Raw genomic sequence first — 17,836 nt, 5'->3', positions numbered from 1 at the left:
TTACATTTATGCAATTATGAGCAGTACATAACTCCATTGTTTTTTGGCTAACTCGGCACATACAGTAGAACCTTTAACCCAGTGTTTCCCAAACGTTTTCTTGCCTTCTTGAGGTGAATATATTTTTTCCCCTATATGTAATAGGGAGGTAAGCTTATCCCACCAAATTGATCATATTTTTGCGGAACGACATAATCCTGTAAAATGTTTTTTTTAAACTATTGCCAATACAATAATTTGCCGATTTAATTATTTTTTGTAATTTTCGTCAGAATTGGAAATTTGTGATAATTTAAAAGTTAGTTCATTCTTCTTTTTCTTCTTCTTCTTGGCATTACGTCCCCACTGGGACAAAGCCTGCTTCTCAGCTAAGTGTTCATATAAGCACTTCCGCAGTTATTAACTGAGAGCTTTCTTTGCCAAAGTGCCATTTTTCGCATTCGTAAATCGTGTGACAGGTACGATGATACTCTATATGCCCAGGGAAGTCGAGGAAATGTCCATTACGAAAAGATCCTGGACCGACCGGGAATCGAACCCAGACCAAAGCCATGCTTGCTTTCTAGCCGCGGACTTTAACCAGTTTGTTATTGAAAAGCCGTAAATTCCCAGCTAAGAAAATTTAAATTTATTTTTAAACTATGATTAAAATTTCAGATTGATTGGAGCATTGGAGTTGAAATACAAGCCTCAAAATGTGTGCATTTTGTATGGAAAAAAGTCAATGTGTTCTTTACTGTATATTGTTTTTCAATTGCACTCACAAAAGTTTCAGTTTTTTTGCCGCAAGATTATTCGAATTTGGATTAGAAATTATCTAACATCTATTGGGCTGCAAATTTGCTTTAATATTCTTAGCAAAGAACGCATTTTTCTGCCGAAATTCAGACGATTTGTTCGATTAGCCGAATGATACTTTCTCACCCTGAAAATTTTTTAAGTCGGCAAAAAGCCCCCAAATTGGCGTCTAGCGAAAAAAAAAACACAAAAAAAGTTTTTAAAAAATCCTTCCTTTCCACTTGCTTTACTAGAATTTTTCTTTTAATATTTCCTGATGGAATTCCTGGACTGATTTTCATTACTTCGAAATCGTGGGGAAAATTAGAATCAATGACGCGTACAAATTTCAGTGATGGCCTATTTCGGCCTAATGACCCAGCCTGAAACTGGAACTGATCCGCATTAGATAGGAACAAAGATGAAATCATGCTATAATGGACGTTAAGACAACATTTTAAAATAGATCAATACCTTTAAAAGTTGTTATATGACGCCCTAAAATGAGCAATTCAAAAAAGTATTATTTTCAAGCTTTTCTCGTTGATTTTAAAAATAACTGCTTGTCCCAGAGATCTAAATTTTTGATGATAGCTTTTGACATCCGGAAAGAATACACAATTAAAATTGTACATCTATTTTCAAACAATTGCTGAGATATTTCAAATTGTGGTTTGACCCATTTTCACCCCATCGAGACGGTTTTCAAGTATTGCAATACCTTATCCAATGGATAGCTTGGTGATCGTAAAATATGCGTTAAATATTATTTTTGATATTTCACCTCTTCTTCAACGACGTCTTCAGGTAGTAAATAAGTTTTAGTCGGTAGTCATGAATGATTTTAGGAACTTAAAAATACGTAAATTTTTATACAAAAAAATTGTTGATATCAGTTTCACTACTGATATCAGTTAAAAAGTTGTTGAAGTTTTTTTTATGGTATTCAGTTAAAGCTGTCTGACAGCTTAACTTGTCAAGGCTGAACCCTCGGTCTGGTTTTTGCCAAGTTTCCCCTTTACCAGGACCAATACTCAGACGGACTAGGCTATGGTGCCCACATGTTTTTTTATTAGTATTGTGACGTGGTAGTTTTTGAAAAATACCCATATTCCCTTGCTTCTGAGAAAAGGAAGCATCAGAATTTGTTTTAAATAGTAGTGTCATTACCAAAAAATACCTAGTCGAAATGATGTCTGTGTCTTTTTTAATCATGCTATTCTGATTACTCCTGTCTTTTACGTAAGATTAGAGTCTTGAATGTCAATTGTCGTCATGTCTTAACAAAATTAGGCTGTTTAGTAGTAGTTTTAGTTCATTTCGTTATTGTTTTTGAAAGTATTTTTTGGTCATTACGTTCATATCTCCTTAAAGAAATGAGTCACTTTCCTTGTCTGTTCAACAATTTCTCGAAACTAGCAAGTGTATCCTAATGATCAATCTCAGCGTCCTACTTTCCAAAGTAATCAATATAGTGAATATTTGAAGGTAAAGTTATTTTAGGCCTTAACAAATATTAGTCTTCCTATAATTTTCACTTTTCGGTGCAATGCTTCACAACGCCTACTTTCTACTTGTAAATTTTGCGAAAATGAAACTGGAATTAGATTATTTATACCATTGTTACAAAAGAGGTACTCCTTATTATGGCAATGTAAAAATAATATTTAAAATAATATTGTCGCCACTTATTTTATACTCAGTGAATCTACTAGATCATTCCGGTTAGCAAAATGCAAACTGATAGCCGCCAATAGTATTAATGTCCACTTCGAATAGATTAATTATTTGAAATGGGCATCAATGCTATCAATGGCGCAGCACGTTCGTTAGATCACATCCGAGATATTAGTGCGTCTATGCCATATAAATTATGACGGATTAAAGCAAAAAAGCCAAAACATGATACCACCACTACAGGTTACGCCTTTGAATTCCATCTAAAAAAAAGTAAAAAGTTGTTGAAGTGTTTTCTGATAAAAATGATCAATTTTTCAACGCATTTTATTGGAGTTATAAGAATAACACATTTTTTATATAAGTCAAATCTCTATAACTCGATATAGAAGGAACCTGGGAGGGAGGCACTGATATTACACACGAAATATGACACAAAGTTATTTAGAATTGCAAGAAAACTCCAGCTTGCCAACGATACTCAAGGCAAACTTGATGAAAATCGCTAGTTTTCTTTTATTGTGTTCCTTCGATTGTTTTGGACAAACATGGAAAAAGGGCCAAAGTTTTCTGTGCATTTAATTTTCATTTTAATAGGAGAAGTAAAATAATTCGAGTTTGAACACTTTATATTCAATCAGGATAGAAGATGCTATTGTGACATTACTTTTGATTAAGCATGAATAGCTTTTCAATCGATTTTTTGTCACATTTGATAAAATGCAAAAATATGTTTTAATCAATTAAGCTAAGTATGCTGTTCCGCTCAAGAAAAGTAAAAATTTCTGCGGAAGAAATGGTCAAGAAATTTTCTACAGTGAGCTCCATTTGAAATGACATTTCTTTTCAACTGCATACTGCGATCAAAGAAAAATGCTTTTTTGCAATTTCTCATCGTAATAGTCTGTTTTTCATTACGCCAATCTGTCATGAAACGGCCTACTTTCCTGCACTGATGTATGCAGTGCGGGAATAGTAATTACGCAACTGAAACCAGTGCTGTAATGATTCATTACGCAACGCTTTCTCATAACGCAACTGTTTGAGTTGCGTAATGAATCATTACAAAACAATTTTTCAGAAATTGTTAAACGATGGTGAATGCATTCCGATATGCTTTCTGATACCTTCAAGTGGTCTTCTACGAAAAATGTTGTACGTAACTCGTTGCAGAACTCGATTTTTACAGCACTCGTCGTAATTATCCTACTCGGCAAGCCTCGTAGATAAATTTACGACTCGTACTGTAAAAATCATAATTCTGCAACTTGTTTCGTAAACTACTATTTTTGACCATTTCTTGCAAGAAATTTTCCACGCATCGAGATAGGCGATTACTTTTCTGTTGAAGTGCATACTTCGCTTAACGCGCTTTTATCATGTTTGTCCATTGTTTTAAATCTGGGCTCACAGTGACAGTTCGTGACAGCAGAATCTCGGCTCACCTTGACGTGCATAAATTTCGTATTGGTTTCTCCCTCCCAGGAAGGAACCATCGAGCTACACACTAAGCTCTTTTTACCGGAATTCATCATAAAACAGCTAACAGTTCGGTAAAATAAAACACCGTAATTCCGTCGACATCTTACAGATTCCGGTGAATTTTTACTGAATACTGTACAAATTTACCGTACTCCGTTTTTTACCGCACTATTCAGTTGTTGAGATTTTACAGCAGTGTTTCCCAAACTTGTTGAGACTTTCACCCTCTTGAGACCTATATTTTTTAAAAGCGCCCCAGGACATCTTTTTTTTTTCCTATGTGTTAAATGCTACACTGTGCTGAGTGCGTTATTAGGGTACTGAAATCTATCAAATTAATAAGTTTATTGGTATAAGGTACACCGGGGCAAGTTGAAACGGCTGGGGTAAGATGAAATGGAGAGGCCGAATTGGCTGAAACTTTGCAATAAGAAGCATTTCAATACGACGCCCACTCCCGATGTGAATCAAAAGTGCTAAGAATAGGATCCGGCTCCCAAAATCTTATCAAATATTTCACGTTTTTGATGGCATATAATCGAAAATGTTACTTCAACGCTTTGCTTGCTTGAAATTCTAACTCATTCGACTATTTTAATAAAACCTATTTGTACCTAAAACACTTTGAACTTTCATTTTTGTATATGCACAATCCCAATGTTTGAATCAAATTAATTTCGGAGATTTTTTTTGTGGAAATATCAAGTTAGTGAGATAAGTGTACATAGTAAACTGAAACATACGTTTAATAAAAAAACGTCAGATTGAATGGGAAGCCTGCTGTAATATGTTTGGATTTGCCATTTTTATTTAATACTGATATTCCTGTAATATCTAATAATATAGAAATTCGTTTCTAAACTTTTGGATAGTAAATATTTGATAATTCTAAGAAATTTTCTAATCTAAATCATTAAAAACGCAGAAAACTACAACAGTTATTTTTAGAACTAACATGTCCTAAATCTCAAATTAGGGATAAAGGATATTTCCCTAATTTCAAAGATTCCGATGTATAATGTCTTCATCATAAGATACAAAAACAACCTAATCGTTTGAGTTTGAGCTTTAGTTGACTGTTATATGGAAATCAATTTTGGCTTTCGTATACCATCAAAAGATATTTTTTATGTTAGCCTCAATCAAAGATATTCACAATCGAAATAAACGTGTATTTACAAGACAAACAATGATAACTTCGAGCATTATCAGACACGACGATACATTATACCTAGGGAAGTCAAGAAAGGATCTTTGATCGCTACACTTTTTATATTAAATTTAGGGGAGGGATTATTAGAGTACGTTTAAAACTACAAATTGAACTTTAACACTTCACTTTTGCAAAAAAATAAAATACTAAAATCACTAGTAAGGCGAGCAAATATCTTTAAACTCTAATATGTGTTGCTTATCTTGACAGATAGGCCTATTTCGTCTGCGACTTACAGACTTCTTCAGTGTCGAGTGCTCAACTTATCTTTGATCGGCCGGGAATCGAACCCAGGCACCTTTAGCATATCTTTGTTTTTTAGCCGCGGACTTTACCACAAGGCTATGGAAGGCCCACATTATAAACGTACACGTAGAGGATTATAACATAGAAGACTTATGCCAAATGACATGTAGTAGAGATAAACTTCCAAGAATGTTGACTTAGTATTCAGTTGCAGCATTTCTTCAAAGCAGAGTAGTGTTTGGTCTTTTGACTCCATTATATGCTCCTGTGGAGCAGGCGACGGAATCAAGATCAATCGAGTACGGTTCGCGTTATGCGAGTGCAAAAAGAGTCGAGGATGGTTGCCAACTGGTGAGCTCGTTTCATGCTTATGATAACATGTTTTTATCGTGGCAACATTACGTTTATGTAATTTTCAAACAAACTATGGATATTTCATCACTACATGTGTCGACATAAACCCTTATTCCTGTTTCTTATACATAATTTTAACACAGACAAAATTTTAATTTTAATTTACATACATATTTATTTATTTCGCCATTGCTAAAAATAATCTTAGAATAGTTCGACACTATGAATGTCGGAGTACATCTATGCCCTACCTATCTAAAATCACCACTCACATGACAAAAATTCAAAACTAGTTATTTTAAGTAAGAGTAGTATTTTTCTTCCTTATCCATGGATCGCATCACCGACCAAAGGTGTCTCGCAGATATTTTTCCTCCCTCACTAATCACAATCATAGAGTAACATTCCTTCCCTATTCCAACTGACTGTAAGGACTTGGCCGGCGGCGCCGTTATTGATCAATAATATGAGAGCTGCTAAAATGTGCATCACGATCAATCACGGAGTAGTCACCATTATCTATGTACAGTCAGTCTATACTATGCTAGTTGAAGCATTTATTCGAACCAGTATTAAGTTCTACGACAATTGCTTTATTTTGGTTACATTGTATAGTACCGGCTTTTTTTCGCCCGTTTTGTCACGTGAATAGGAGTCGTAAAAGTCCAAACACTATTCGACAACACAATCAGCAAAAATAAATCCGGTCAGCCAAAATAAAGTCATTAACCTACCAGTTCAAATCGTTTGATTTGGAGTCTCAAGGTTTTTCTTAAGATACCGCATGGTAAGTGCCTGTCTATTACGCTTATCCAACTCAAACCGGTTGACTAGACGATTTTATAATAGATGAAGGCACGCCACCCTTATCATGTGATGGTTTTGTTTACGAATGCAGAATCTAAAAGCGACGAAGCAAAATAATTTGTAGACGAGAGCTGTTTTTATTTACAAGTATCACGTCCGGGACAGATCTACGACCGTTCGGTTGCTTACCATGTGCATATCAGTATCTCGTGGCAAGTTGGCGAGCTTTCGTTTCACGTGTAGGAATCGTCGATCACGTTGACATCTAGAGAGTATAAGAAAACATGAAATATTCCACTAAATGGCGGTTTGGCCTATCTCATCGAAACTTTATACATTGAATGGTAAAGAATCATTAAGGTTTAGGATATTTAGTAGAACCAATTACCTACACACTATTTCAGCACGTTTAACAGTATTTTATTGTATTGGACAACTTTTGTGTAAGTTACTCAGATTTGTTTTGACTTCCTAGAAATACATACTCGCTGGAGGAAGTTATAAAGAATTCATTACGGGTCATACTTACAAAATGAGGCTCTTCTGGACCAACAGATATTTTTTGAAATTTTTTCTTGTTTTCCTGAATTTTATGATACACAATTGCCAATTATCTCTGTATGTCATAAAATGAAGGAAAAAAAGGAGAAAGCAGCACAAGCGATGGAAAGGGTACCGTCGGACGGGGCTACTTTTTGATTCCGGGGGCTACTTTGGACATTCACTCTTTAGATTTATTTGCAGCATAAATATTGATCTGAGCCATTTTGTGTCTTCAGCATTTTTGTTAAGCAATATTTGCTTTACAACCTGGCATGAACATTTTTGGAACAACATCAACAATAACAGGATAAACAAGAAAATGTATCATAAAAGTCCGAACAAATATTCGCAAGGAACAAAACATTGGCTATGTAAACATTGTTTAAATGATTCCCATATCGTGCGAAGTTGTTGGGAGCATCACAAAACTATCAAATAGTTGTGCTCCATAGAAATTTTTTGATAATTTTATGTTGAAAATTGTTGTTTTGTAATAATGATAGATCAAAGGTCTTAATTTTACGACTGTTATTATATTTTAAAGTGCTGGTTTATATATTTTACAACACAAAAAAATGAACAAGAGATTCAAAATAGTGATTAACTATACAAAATATATAACATATAACATTAAGAATCAGAACGCATGTTTCTGTGCAAAACAAGATAATCATAGCAGTACTTGGTACTTACATGATTCGTTTATATCATCTTAAACAGCCAAGCATTCGTAGCTGACAGCTCCATTAAAAGGAAGTTTATAACCTCAAATAAACTAAAAAATATGAATCACATGTTTCGCATAATAGTCGCACATTTAATATTATCGAGCTTCATAATTTTCTAAATTATGTTTATCGATGAAAAAACGTTCTAAAACATCATGATGAACAATAATCTATAGAATCAGCTTAAAAATTATGAGAAAAAACATTTTATTATCAAATCGTATTGATTTTTAAGTGTCCAAAGTAGCTCCTTTTTTGTTTTGAAGGACACATTGTTTTCGCTATTCAAGCAACTTTTTTATTTCTTGATGGATTTTTCTCATATTTTGCACATTTGCTACGCACATATTTGCTAGATATATGCAAGAAGTATCGAAATCTATCCATAATTATTAGAGCTACAAATTCTCAAAGTTGAAGAATGTGGAAATAATGTCAAAAGTTAATGTTTGACGGAAAGTAAAAATTACACAAATGTAGTCCGATTTTGTATGAGTCGTATTCAATTCTTGGTAACTTTTTCAGCATATAATAATATAAAAATAACGTAAGAAAGGCCCTGCAAACAATTAAAACGTGTTGAAATAAAAATAATTGATCTTTATTTTTGTATGGAATACGGTGCTTTTCAATGCAATTAATTGCATTGATATCCAAAGGTTAATTTTCATTTTCATGATAGTACCGTCAAAAAGGGTAGAGTTGTACATTTTTAGTTAGATGGCGTTTAGCGTACAATATTACAACTCAGCAACCATAAGAGATAGAATAGTAGTTTCTTTGCCAAAAAGTTGCGAAATCATATGTTCAAAAAGTGCTCGGAACAAAGTTTTTGCGAGCAATTTTCGCATAAAAAGTTATCGAGGCAAAACTGATTTTTCAGGATTTAGGGTGATATTTGTTCATAAAAATCATAACTGGCGAACCATAAGAGATATAAATTTGGGTTCCTCGGCAAAGTTACTCCAAATCGATTGTTCTAAATTATTGTAGAACATCGTTTTGGTCTAAATCAATCAACGAAAAGTTTATATTGTGATCTCCTAAATCACGTGGGCCACCCTAATTTCACATAACTGAAAATTCTACTGAAGACACCATATATCTGAAACTGACGGTTTAGGCGCAAACATTTTTATCTTCCTAGATATGGCTTTGGGACAAATGTGCATTGGAATGAATTTTAATTCCATGTTGTCGTTAAAATATTTATATATTTTAATGTTTGGTAGTACAGTGCAGCGATGAAAATTGTGAGTGAAGAATGGGTATGAGAAAACTCCCCTAAGCTGTCGAAAATACAATAAATCACCCAGTGCACATCGCACCCTCGTACTCTGCGTACACAAATTGTTTCTGCTTTCAAAAGTGTTTAAAACTACATCTATCTATACATTGTGAGTGAAGAATGTCAATGTTTGTATGTCACGAAATGGCTTGAGAACGGATCCAAACTTTTTTGTTTATCATAATAATCGACTAGATGGAGCATGTGGTGAAGTTCATCATTCATAGGCGTATAAAACATCAACTTTTTCGTCACTAGAAACTAAAGTTTTTGAAACTTTGGGTGTTTCTGTTAAAATACAGCTTGGTGAATATACTTTCATAGCTGCCTGTTTGCCTTTTCAATGCACTGGGCAGCAAATTAATTTAGTCTAAACTAATTTTTAGAAATTGACTCACAATAAGCCTTTGGTGACTTTAATGCCAAACATCGGTCATGGGATAATTCGCAAAGTAATTCCAACAAAATAATTTTATTTAATGAGTGCTCTTCAGGATATTTCTCAATTCAATAACCTGATAGAACAACTCGATTTTCCTTCTCTGAAAACCCTTCTACGATTGAGTTGGTCTTAACCGACTCTAGTCACTTTTGTAGCCAATTGATTACTCACGCTGATTTCGATGCTGACCATGTTTCTGTTACATTTAAAATATCCCATGAAGCGATTCTCAATCCTATCAGCCCCACATTCAATTTTTTTTTCGAGATAACTGGAATACATATTATGAAACACATATCGATAGTAATCTTCATGTTAATGAAGAAATTCCACTATTGAGGCCAGGGGCATTGCAATACCAAAATGTGAAAAATTTGAATCCATGATTATAGACGATGATCTTGAACTCTTGATCCGTCTTAAAAACGCGAGGAGAAGGCAATTTAAACGCACTTGCGATCCTGCTATAAAAATTGTGTTGTGTACTTTTGTCCAGATCAGGCTGCTATTCCCTCCAGGATTGAAGACCATCTCAATTCTGTTAGAGCTGTTTCTGATTTTTTGTCGACCTCTGATATCAACCTCCTATTCGGAGATTACAATCAGCAAATATTGTTTGGTCCAATGCTCTATCGGGATTCGCTTATCCCGACCCAGTTGAGTCCCGCTTTTCCGTTGCCAGTTCAACTCTGTTAGATGGGATGTCGCTTTTAGATCTCAGGCAGCTGAATGTTATCAAAAACACGATTAGTCGCACGTTAGATCTGCTGTTCATCGGAGGCGATAAATATGCGTCTTGTAAAATTTTGCCGATATCTGACCCGTTAGTTACTGCGGATTCTTTTCATCCTCCGATACTGTCTTTATTGGATTGCTCGCCACCAGTACGTTTTGTTGAACCGGATGAGCCAGGACAGTTTAACTTTCGTAAGGCTGATTTCTATGCTCTTGATTAAGCACTTCAAAATATTGATTGGTCTGTACTGGAGACTACCGACGATGTAGATGCGGCTGAGCCATGTTCAATAGTACACTTACGGGCATGTTTCGGGAATACGTCCCCGTTTTCCGACCTCGTCTTCGACCTCCGTGGTCCAACAACCATCTAAAAAATCTGAAACGAAAGCGTGCGGCTGCTCTGCGACGTTATTAAATTAACAGGAATATGTACACGAAGCGAATATTTGTGTTAGCTAACAACAAGTATAAATCACTCAAACGTAAGCTCTATCATAGACACTTTAGACAAAAGCAATCTAAGCTGAAACGAAACCCTCGACAATTTTGGTCATTTGTTAATGACAAGCACAAACAAAGCTTCCGTGCAGCATGTTCCTAAGGACGCAGGCGGCAAACACTCATCAGGAAAGCTGTGACCTCTTCGCTGAACATTTCGCAGACGTTTTTCAACAAGTTCCGTTTGATAATGAATTGATTCGAGTGGCTCTTTGGAACGTCCCCACTAATGTAATTTCTTTGAACTTTACCTACTTTACCGAAGAAGATGTCCTCAATGGAATTTAACAAAATGAAACCATCTACATCTGCTGGAGCGGATGGTATCCCACCGATCGTCCTGAAACAATGTGCATGTTCTCTATGTCAGCCCTTACTAATGATATGCAACAAATCTGTTGAGCTTGGCAGATTTCACGAGAGTTGGAAACTTTCCGTAATGTTCCCCGTGCAAAACTATAGAGGGGTAACTTCATTATGCGCTGGTTCAAAGTTATTAGAAACATTGGTGGGCCGAGTATTATTCGCTGGAGTGAGAAATTACATCACAACCAATCAGCACGGTTGATCGATCAATACAAATTTTGTTGAATTTACATCGTTTGCAATACATGAAATGAAGGCATGAGGACAACTTGACACCATCTATACCAATTTAAAATCTGCATTTGATCAGGTGAATCACGACCTTCTATTAGCAAAAATTGAGCGTCTTGGTGCAACAGAAATATTCGTTTCATGGTTGTGTTCATATCTATATAACCGTGTTCTCTACGTGAAGGTTGGCAATGCAACATCGGTATGCTACCAGGCTACATCGGGAGTACCCCAAGGGAGCAACCTGGGGCCGCTCCTATTTTCGATTTTTTTCAACGACACCTGCTTAGTGCTGCCAGATGGAACCCGGCTACGTTACGCGGATAACCTCAAAATATTTTTGCGAATCAGGACTGTAAAGAGCTGCAACGGTCAATAGATGTATTCCAAGGCTGGTGCTCGAGGAATTTATTATTAGTAAGCATTTCTAAATGCTTCTATCGTTTGGAGTTACACAATGTCTGGAGAACCGTTGGAACGAACATCTGTGGTGAAAGACTTGGGAGTGCTGCTCGACGCAAAGCTGTCGTTCACGGATCACTACTCGTCGATCATTTTAAAAAGCAAACAGAAACCTAGGATTGATTTTTGGGATTTCAGCTGAATTTCGAGACCCTTACTGCTTACGTCCTCTTTATGTAGCGCTGGTACGATCAGTCCTAGAGTCAGCATCTATTGTTTAGTCTCCCTACACTGACAACTGGGGTAGACGGATTGAAGCTGTACAGAGACGGTTTATCAGATACGCTCTTAAATTTCTACCCTGGAATAATCCAGAAAACTTGCCACCATATGAAGACCGATGCCGATTGTTGGGCCTATAAATTCTCTCCAACAGACGAAGTATATCGAAAGCTGCCTTCGTCGGGAAACTGCTTTTGAACGCCATCGACTCCCCCACTCTATTGAGGCAAATTAGTTTCAATTTTCCTCCTTGGGTACTTAGGAATCGTGACTTTTTACGACTTGATTGTCACCGAACAGATTATGGACAAAATGAGCCTGTAAGAGCAATGCGTAGCGTTTTCAATAGTGTTGTCAGTGTGTTTGATTTCAATGTATCTGTAGATGTTTTTATAACTAGACTCGAAATAATGTTTAATAGATTATATGTTTTTTAATTTGTTCATGTAGACTAAGCAGTCAGATGAATAAAGATGTAATAATAATAATTATTATTATTATACGGCAGGATCTACAAAAAGCAATTAAACAACGTTTTACTTAATTAAGAAACAGAATTTTTCGAATTAAATTTTTCAATTGGATTCTGGCTCTAAGCGCTTTTGGAATTATCTAAAATTTTGGAAAAAAAACCCTAGAAGTCAATTCCGGCTTAAAAGAGGAAGACAAAAAACTTGATACTATCAGTGCACCAGATTCAGCTCATTTGAGAGAAGTTATGTGTTCAAATCTTTATTACAAAATAACTATTGTGCCGATCAATACTATTTTTATGTCACTATGTAGTTCCAAAAATAGGTAATCAGCGGCAAAATAAAAAGAATTAGAAAATACATAAAAAAAATATTTAATTTCATATATTATTGCAAGAACTATATAAAAAGGAGGAAGAAATGAGAACTATATAAAAAAAAAACAAATTGAAAAGTATGAAAGCACATTGTTAGAATAGTGCAAAGTTATTTGTCAAATCGTACACTTCAGGTTAATTATCAGAATTCTAAGTCTGCAAGAGCTGGTGCTTCTCAAGGCAGCATTTTTAGAACAATATTATACAATATTTTCACATCCGAGGTAGCTCAGGTATTACCCCAGGGATGTCAAAAATCTTTGTTTGTGGATGGACACAGGCCTTTCCGTCAAAGGATGAAACCTGGTTGTCATCTGTAGTAGATTGCAAAAACGTTTGGATGTATTTTCTTCATACCTGCAAAAATGGAAGATTTCTCTTAATGCTTCCAAAATTCATTTAGTAATATTCTGACATAAACCAGAAGCTTTTTATTTGAAACCTTCAAGTAGACATGTTGTCACGATGAGAGGGGTTCCTATAAATTGCCAAATGAAATTAAGTATCTAGGGCTCATTTTAGATAAAAAATTAACTTTTAAAAATCACAAGCCAAATGTAACAAATATATTAAATGTCTGTATCCACTTATTAACAGAAAATCAAAACTTTGTCTTAACAACAAGTTTTTGATATTCAAACAAATTTCAGGCCAGCCATGTTGTATGCTGTACCAATATGGACTAACTTTTGTATTACCAGGAAAGAATCTCTGCAGAGGATTCAGAATGAAATTTTGAAAATGATTCTGAAGCGCCCTCTTTGGTATAGTACTAATGAGTTACATAGTATATACACTCCAACCTCTTTTTACGACCGAAATTCAGATTAACGACCGTTTTTATAAATGATCATTATCTTAAAAAGTATTCAAAATAGAGGATCATGATGTTCAGCAAAGTTGTTCAGTAGTTTAAGGGCTAACATATGGTGGTCATTCAATTGCGGAATTCTGCCACTAGGCGGCGCTAATGAGCATAGAACTTTTGTTTTCCGGATAGCTAAGGATCCTGACCACTTAGAGAGATGGCGTCTTCGGCAAAGATGTTCAGTAGCTCAAGGACTATCATTATAAAAGCTATGATGTTCAAAATTTTGCCAACAGGCGGCGCTAGTGAGCATAAAACTTTTGTTTTGCGAATATCTCAGGATCCTGACCACTTAGAGAGATGGCGTCTTCGACAAAGTTGTTCAGTAGCTCAAGGACTATCATTATTCTAGCCAAGGGATTCGAGATTTTGCCACCAGGCGGCTCTATAAGCATAGAATGTTTGTTTTCCGGATAGCTCAAGATCCTGACCACTTAGAAAAATGGCGTCTTCGGCAAAGTTGTTCAGTAGCTCAAGGACTATCATTATAAAAGCTATGAGATTCAAAATTTTGCCAACAGGTGATGCTAGTGAGTATGAAACTTTTGTTTTGCGGTTATCTTAGGATCCTGACCACTTAGAAAGATGGCGCCTTCGGAAAAGTTGTTCAACAGCTCAAGCGCTATCATTTTCAAAGCTATGAGATTCAAAATTCCGCCATCAGAACAACAACAACAACAAGATTTAAAATTTTGCCACCAGACGGCGCTAGTGAGCATAGAACTTTTGTTTTGCGGATATCTCAGGATCCTGACCACTTAGAGAGATGGTGTCTTCGACAAAGTTGTTCAGTAGTTCAAGGACTATCATTATAAACGCTACGAAGTTCAAAATTTTGACACCAGGTGGCGCTAGTGAGCATGAAACTTTTGTTTTGCAGATATCTCAGGATCCTGTTCAGCAAAGCTGTTCAGTAGTTCAAGGGTTAACATATGGTGGTCATTCAATTGCGGAATTCTGTCACTAGGCGGCGCTAGTGAGCATAGAACTTTTGTTTTCCGGATGGCTCAGGATCCTGACCACTTAGAGAGATGGCGTCTTCGGCAAAGATGTTCAGTAGCTCAAGGACTATCATTATGAACGCTATGATGTTCAAAATTTTGCCACTAGGCAGCGCTAGTGAGCATAAAACTTTTGTTTTGCGAATATCTCAGAACCCTGACCACTTAGAGAGATGGCGTCTTCGACAAAGTTGTTCAGTAGCTCAAGGACTATCATTATAAACGCTATGAAGTTCGAAATGTTGCCACCAGATGGCGCTAGTGAGCATAGAATGTTTGTTTTGCGGATAGCTCAGGAATCTGGCCTCTTAGAAAGATGGCGTCTCCGGCAAAGTTTTTCAGTAGCTCAAGGACTATCATTATTCTAGCCAAAAGATTCGAGATTTGGCCAGCAGGCGGCGCTAGTGAGCAGAGAATATTTGTTTTCCGGATAGCTCAGGATCCTGACCACTTAGAAAGATGGCGTCTTCGGCAAAGTTGTTCAGTAGCTCAAGGACTGTCATTATAAAAGCTATGAGATTCAAAATTTTGCCAACAGGCGGTGCTAGTGAGCATGAAACTTTTGTTTTGCGATTATCTTAGGATCCCGACCACTTAGAAACATGGCGCCTTCGGCAAAGTTGTTCAGTTGCTCAAGGACTATGATGAGTTATGATATTCGAAATTTTGCCACCAGGCGGCGCTAGTGAGCATAGAATTTTTGTTTTCCGGATAGCTAAGGATCCTGGCCACTTAGAAAGATGGCGTCTTGGGCAAAGTTGTTCAGTAGCTCAAGGACTATCATTATAAAAGCAATGAGATTCAAAATTTTGCCACCAGGCAGCGCTAGTGAGCATGAAACTTTTGTTTTGTGGTTATCAAAGGATCCTACACAGCAAAAAATTAAGAATATTAAGCAGCACTCACTCACCGACGGAAAATAGTGGCAGGCATTTGAAAACTACAAGCGTTAGCCAACAGCTAAAGCAAATATGACTATCTGTCAACCAATCAGGGCTCTTCCAACTATATTTTAGTTAAATCCGCTAGAAATTTACATGAATCTGCCACAAAACAAACCCAGCCACGCTCAACAATCACACGACCGAGAGAACGCTCCACATTGTTGACTGCTCTTTCAATCACTTCTCGATGAAACCGCCAACCGTCGAAGCGATTCTGTGATACACTCATTTTAGGCAGAACGTGTTCAACTTTCGTCAGCCACTAACTAAGGTGGTGAGACAACCGAGAGAGTTCGGGCGTGTAGCTATCGCTCCAGAGGTCGTGAGTTCAAATCCCGTGTAGTTTTTTATTATATACTAGTGGTCCCGGCAAACTTCGTCTTGCCATCAAGTAGGCTTTCGATCTTTCCATACAAAATGACAGTTCCGTTCGCGCTCGTTTTTCTGACTTTCCCGATGAATATCCTGCAATTTTTATACACACAAACACGTCGGAACACTTGACGAACCAAACGGAAAAATAATCATTCAAATCCGTTGACCCGTTCGGAAGCCATTTCGTGACATACAAACACCATTCCATTTTTATTTATATAGATTCATCATATATTTGGTAGCTGATTATAGCTCATTTTTAAATCAGCAATGTAATTTTAAGATCGCACATAAATATCTATCATATATGATGGAGTCCTTCTGTTACACTGGACTCGCTATAATTTTACAGGTTTCGTTCGTACTGTGTAGCCACTAAGAAAGATGGTGGCTTCAGCAAAGATGTTCAGTAGCTCAAGCGCTATCATTATAGAAGCTATGAGATTCAAAATTCTGCCACCAGGCGGCGCTAGTGAGCATAGAACTTTTGTTTTGCGTATAGCTCCTGACCACTTAGAAAGATAGCGTCTTCGGCAGAGTTGTTCAGTAGCTCAAGGACTATCATTATAAAAGCTATGAGATTCAAAATTCTGCCACCAGGCGGTGCTAGTGATTATAAACTTTTGTTTTGGGTTATCTTAGAAAGATGTCGCCTTCGGCAGAGTTGTTCAGTAGCTCAAAGACTATCATCATAAAAGCTATGAGATTCAAAATGTTGCCACCAGGCGGCGCAAGTGAGCATAGAACTTTTGTTTTGCGTATAGCTCAGGATCCTGACCACTTAGAAAGATAGCGTCTTCGGCAGAGTTGTCCAGTAGCTCAAGGACTATCATTATAAAAGCTATGAGATTTGGCGCTAGTGAGCACATAATTTTTGTTTTTCGGATAGCTCTGGATTATGACTATTCAGAAAGATGGCGTTTTCGGCAAAGCTTCGGAAGCTATGCTATTCAAAATTCCGCCACCAGACCTCGCTCGTGAGCATAGAATTTTTGTTTTGCGGATAGCTCTTGATTATGACTGTTCAAAAAAGTGGCGTTTTGGGCGAAGTTGTTCATCAGCTCAAGCACTATCATTATAAAAGCTATGAGATTCAAAATTTTGCCACAAGGCGGCACTAGTGAGCATGAAACTACAGTGGGATTCCGTTTTTGGCAACAAAGTCGAAATTTTCAGTTGCCAAAAACGGAACCGTGCCAAAATCGGAACCGTTTTTTCTCACTTCTTTATTTGATTTTTTTATTTAAAAACTTCATTAGGATAGTGTTACATCATCCCTACGTAAACATATGACAGCCAAACTTCGAAAAGGTTCACTTCGAAGAAAACTTCCGTAGGTTAGGATTATGCTATGAAACCATAGACACGTAATTTTAATTGTGTCAGACGTTTCAATTTCATTGGTTTAAAGTCTTCAATCAATGTCTATGAGCTCTATACTATTCCATGTAAGTGCCATGTAGAAACAATAATCGCATAAGTGACCTTTATTCAAGAACTGGACATTTCCTCAAAACTATGTTAGAATATCGAAATACAATGCATTCATTCATTCTAAGCTCTAGCGTCAAATTTGCCAAATTCGCAAGTAGAAAATGCCTCTTCAAAATTATGTTTCTAGCAAAGTAGAGCATCTCATATTAAACGATTGACTTCAGTTTAAAGGGCAAACACAAAGGGCTGAGATCAATTACTTTACCCAACAATTAATGAATTTTCCATAC

At 36.4% G+C, this 17,836-nt stretch overlaps 1 protein-coding gene across 4 annotated transcripts in view; it reads left to right on the top strand.

Annotated features, from left to right (window-relative positions):
- LOC5564200 (glycerophosphocholine phosphodiesterase GPCPD1) overlaps positions 1-17,836 on the top strand; it is a 119,507-nt gene that overhangs the window by 688 nt on the left and 100,983 nt on the right. The window lies entirely within an intron of this gene.

Source organism: Aedes aegypti, chromosome 2 (genome assembly GCF_002204515.2).
Source record: "Aedes aegypti strain LVP_AGWG chromosome 2, AaegL5.0 Primary Assembly, whole genome shotgun sequence".
In the NCBI taxonomy this organism is placed as follows: Eukaryota; Metazoa; Arthropoda; class Insecta; order Diptera; family Culicidae; genus Aedes; species Aedes aegypti.
The sequence above is the reverse complement of the archived record's forward strand: the minus strand, read 5'-3'. Positions and strand labels throughout refer to the sequence as shown.